We start from the raw sequence: 5,243 nt of genomic DNA, 5'->3' as shown, positions 1-5,243 counted from the left end.
ATAAATCTGGGTCGTTCCGGTTACGTAGACCCGACCTGTCGTCACAATTAGCCAGTGCCAGCGCGCGAAAGCGGACGTGGTTTTTCTGCGCTCCGTGATTTTTTGTGTTTTTCGGGCTATATTGGCCTTTTAAAGGACCAGAGCAAATGCACGTTTTAGGCGATCAAGACAGTGACTTTATCTTGCTTAATGGCTATCAAAAAAAAAAAAATAAATAAATAAATAAAAACTAATCATTAAATTAAAATGCCTTGTGTTTGTGGACTAAGAGTCGAGAGAAGCGCCAAAGCTAAAGTGCAATGTGCCAAGTGCAATGACTTTTTTCATTTAGGCTGTGTTGGTGTCACGTCAGCCGATGTTGAGTTTCTACTTAGCTCAGCAAAACATTATTTTTGCAAAATATGTGCGGATGTTCGTCGCAGATCTATCCGCACCCCTCCTCCTCCAGTTAGTGTAGATGAGAATGTAATATCAACAAACGAAACTCACTCGTATAATTTGGAACAAATTGACAATGCAAAAACAATGCCTATTGCGGACAGTGTAATTGAGAATGCGATGTCAACAAGTGTAACTAACTTGCATACCTCGGCACAAGTAAACAATGCAAAAACAATGTATAATGTGAATAGCTCGCAAATCTCTTTGGCTACATTAAGTAGTGAACTGGCTGCTTTTAAGTCTGAGTTTGCTCGCGCAATGCAAATGATTAGTGCTCTTCATGCAGACAAACAGCTTTTGTTAAGCAAAACCGATGAGCTGCAATCGGAAATCAATGCTATGCATAAACGTCAGACCGAAGATATTGCCTCTTTCCTCGCGTTGCTCACTGCTGAGGTTAAAGATCTTCGTTTGTGTGTAAATGCATGCGAGTGCCGTAATAGAAACGAGAAAAGTGCAAAAAACAAAACCAAGCAAAAAAACGCTTCGTCGTCCTCTACTCTGTGTGATGCTACTCAAAAAAACAACTCATCGTCATCTACGTTGTTTGCTGATACACTCGTTCCGGCTGTTACTGCTAATAATAATTGCAGCTCATCCGTAGGTGAATTGAGTGGTTCGCCTCCTGCTAAGGCGCGGCAATTGAGTGAACAAAGTAATCCTACTGCTGTTTGTGAAGCCGCTATCTCAATACCTGCTTCTTATGCTGATGTTGCTAACAAGGCTTGTGTGGTTGATGCTGTCTATGCTGCCTCGACTTCTGCCTCTGCTGCTAATTCGGCTGCTGCTGATATTGGTAATGTACAATCTCAATCAAACGCTGACGCCCTGTCGACACTTCGCTCAGCACTCCCACGGGCTGAATCCAACTGGCATTCTCCGGCACAGTGGTCGCGAATGCAAAGAAGAAAGTTCAAAAAACAGAACACTACTGACGTCGTAATTGGTGTTAACAAAAGTACAGATCTTGATGTAGTTGCATCCAAAAAATGGATCCATCTGTCGTCCTTCAAACCTACTGTTAGTGCCGCAAATATTATTTCCTATGTAGCGAAAACCGCCAAAATTGATAGCAGTCAAATAGCCTGCTTCCCTCTCGTTAAAAAAGATTCTGATATTAATAAGCTAAGGAAAATTAACTTTAAGCTTGGTGTCTCGACTACGCTCCTTGACAAGGTTTTAAATCCTACGTTATGGCCAGCCGACGTCAAAGTTCGACCATTTCAATTTATCCAAAATGCTACCGAAGAAAATGAGTCTGCCTAGCAACTAACATCGAATGTTGCTGTTAATTGTACTATTCCTCCTGGGAAAGTCCCTTGTTTGAAAGTTTACTTCCAAAACATTTCTGGAATGCGAACGAAGGCTAATGTGGTTCAGGCGTTTAGTGCACAATTGGACTATGATATTATTGTAATCGTAGAGACCTGGCTAAACTCGGATTTTTTCGACAGTGAATTCTTTGATTCGAATACTTTTAACGTATTTCGCAAAGACAGGGATGCCGCCAAAACGGGCTGTTGTCGAGGTGGTGGTGTTCTGATTGCCATACATCGTAGGTTTCAGGCTTACCCGATTACACTTCGTTGTGATGACTCGCGGCTTGACCAGCTCTGCGTTTGTGTCAAAGGCTCCACGTCTTGTGGCTCATTATATTTGATAGTATCATATATTCCTCCAAATAGCCCATTTGACTTGTATAAGGCACATGCTGACAATATTGTCTCTCTATCTTTAAGTGAGGTAAATGAAAACCATATTTGTGTTCTTGGAGATTTCAATTTAAATAACGTTTCGTGGTCTAATAATTTTTCTAAATCTGGCCTTATACCAAATAATATTAGTTCTGCGCACGAATCGTATTTTATTGACAGTCTTTTAAGTCTTAACCTTGTTCAAATTAACAATTTCTTTAATAAGTTGAATAAGATTCTTGATCTCATTTTTGTTAGTGATAACATAAATTATACCTTGTCCGAAAGTGTTTCCTCTATTACTCCGTCTGGTTTGCACCACGTTTCTCTAGACTTGTACGTTGAGTTTTATAACTTTTCTGTTCCTTATTCCGATGATAAATTATCTTTTAACTATTTTGCTTGTAATTTTCAAACTCTGGATAATTTAATAAGTAATACCGATTGGGACGAACTACTTTCGGACTTGGATATCTTTAGTTCTTTTTCTACTTTTAAAGCTACTATGCGTGAAATTTGCTTAGGTAATATACCAGTTAAGAAAAAAAAACTATATAAACGACCTTGGTATACTAAAGATCTAAAAAAGCTAAAAAATCTTAAAAATAATCTTTACACTAAGTTTAAACTAACAAAGAATCATTCGCTCTTTGTTAAATATCAACATTACGCCAAAGAGTTTACGAATTTGAATAAACTTCTTTATAATAATTATATACGCAATGCTGAGTCCGATATTAAATCTAACCCTAAGCGCTTTTGGAATTTTGTCAAAGCAAGAAAGGCATGTTCCAATATTCCTTCTGCTGTGTTCCTTGAGGATAAATTTGCGTGTACCCCTGGGGAAGCGGCCAATTTGTTTGCTGAATTTTTTTGAATCAAATTTTGTTTGCGATGATATTGACTCTCATACGGATTTTTCAGCTGATATATCTTCATTGCTTGATTTTGGCTCCTTGTGTCTTTCCGCTGAGGATGTCTCTAAGGGGATCCTTGCACTTAAATCCTCTACACATACGGATATTGATGGCCTTTCGGCTCTCTTATTAAAAAGTTGCCCTGCGATGGTTCAGCCTCTGTGTTTAATATTTAATAAATCGCTTTCCTCTGGGATTTTTCTGGATGATTGGAAAATAACCACCATTACCCCTATTTTTAAAAGTGGTAAAAAAAATGATGTTCGCAACTATCGGCCTATTTCTAAGCTCTCAACGATTTCTAAAGTTTTTGAACACATAGTTAAAGATAAGATTAACTTTGCTGTTAAATCGCTTGTTTGCCATAATCAGCATGGCTTTGTCGGTGGCAGATCTACTGCTACCAATCTCACAGTTTTTAGTGAGTATTGTATTGCGGCCCTTTCGTCCGGCCTTCAGGTGGATTGCATTTACACCGACTTCTCAAAAGCTTTTGACAAGGTTTCACACAAGATTTTAATTGAAAAACTAGCTTGCTTGGGGTTCCATTCTATTTTCTTGGACTGGATTAATTCCTACCTGTGTAATAGGCGGTGCGTAGTTTCCCTTGAAGGTATCAACTCAGAGCCTTTTTTAGCGTCTTCTGGGGTCCCTCAAGGTAGCATCCTAGGCCCTCTTCTTTTTGTGTTATTTATTAACGACGTGACTAGTTGTTTTTCATTTGCTAACTACCTACTTTACGCCGATGACTTGAAAGTATTTTCGACAATCAAGGATACATCAGATGCATTTTTGCTGCAACGTGATCTCGATAGCCTTTACACATGGTGCTTAAAATCTCGTCTTTCACTCAATATCAAAAAGGGCTTTAGTGTCACTTTTTCCAGACTACTTAATCCCATAAATACCATTTATCGTATTTCGAGCCGCGATTTGCTCTGTGTCTCTGAAATTAAAGATCTTGGGGTTATCTTTGATACCAAATTTTCATTCAGTAGTCATATCAATTATATTACCTCTAAGTCCTACTCTGTACTTGGCTTCATTAGACGTAACTCTACTAAGTTTTCTGACCCGTATACTATGAAATTACTTTATACATCATATGTTCGTTCTCATTTAGAATATGCGGTTGTTGTTTGGAGACCTAGTAATCAGCTTTACAGTAATAGAATTGAACGTGTTCAAAAAGTATTTTTGAATTTTGCCCTACGCTCCCTGAGATTTCAGACCCCGATTCCATCGTACGAATCACGTTTATCGCTAATAAATTTAAAAACTTTAAATAATCGTAGGACAGTGTTATCTCTATCTTTTACACACGGTATCATTAATGGACTTATTGATTGTCCCTACTTGCTAAATAGGATTACTTTCAATATTCCTCGGCGGACCCTGCGCAACTTTTATCCCTTCTACGGGGAGAATCACAAAACCATCTTTGCGAGTAATGCTCCAATTGCGCGAGCTACACGGGATCTTAATCTCATTGCTAACTCGGTAGCTCTTGACTTCTCATTGTCGAAGGGCTCTTTTTTAAATCTTTTGTATACCATTTTCTAGTAAATTTTTCCCAATTTTTATTTACAACTTATTATACATATGTAAGTTATTTGCTAGTCTGTAAGAACTTTGTATGTTCATAGACAATAAATAAATAAATAAATAAATAAATAATGAAATTAATAAATTGCTAAAAATAAATTTAAGTTAACATCGTTTTACTTTAACATGGAATACTCAGTCCTAGTTTAATAAAATCCCAAAAACGTATATTCATTAAAAAGAACATACCCAAGCAAATAAGACCAAAATGGTATTTTAGTAATTGTTGCATAAATCACATAACACCGACAAAATAAACATTGAGATTCAGTTTCAAATATAAAAGTTTAAATATTATTGTGCTCGGTAATTTTCCAAATCAAACCCCGTCCCGCCATACACTTTGATTAAAATTGTTTAGTTGTTATTGTTTCGTATTTATCAGGCATTTCTAAAAACATTCTTGACGTTGTTTTCAAATTTAGCGACACAAAATAATGGAATTAATCTTTTCTAGAATATGGAAATGATACACGGTGCGTCGGTTCGAATCCTACTGAAAGAAGTCTGATGAGGAAATGTGGTGATTTCCGAAATAGCTATCACTTCTACCATTTTTTCAAATTATTGTTGCTTTTCCACAATA

The sequence above is a fragment of the Rhagoletis pomonella genome, unplaced genomic scaffold, assembly GCF_013731165.1.
Source record: "Rhagoletis pomonella isolate Grant_MI unplaced genomic scaffold, Rhpom_1.0 Rhpom_scaffold_00003, whole genome shotgun sequence".
NCBI classification, from domain to species: domain Eukaryota; kingdom Metazoa; phylum Arthropoda; class Insecta; order Diptera; family Tephritidae; genus Rhagoletis; species Rhagoletis pomonella.
The sequence above is the reverse complement of the archived record's forward strand: the minus strand, read 5'-3'. Positions refer to the sequence as shown.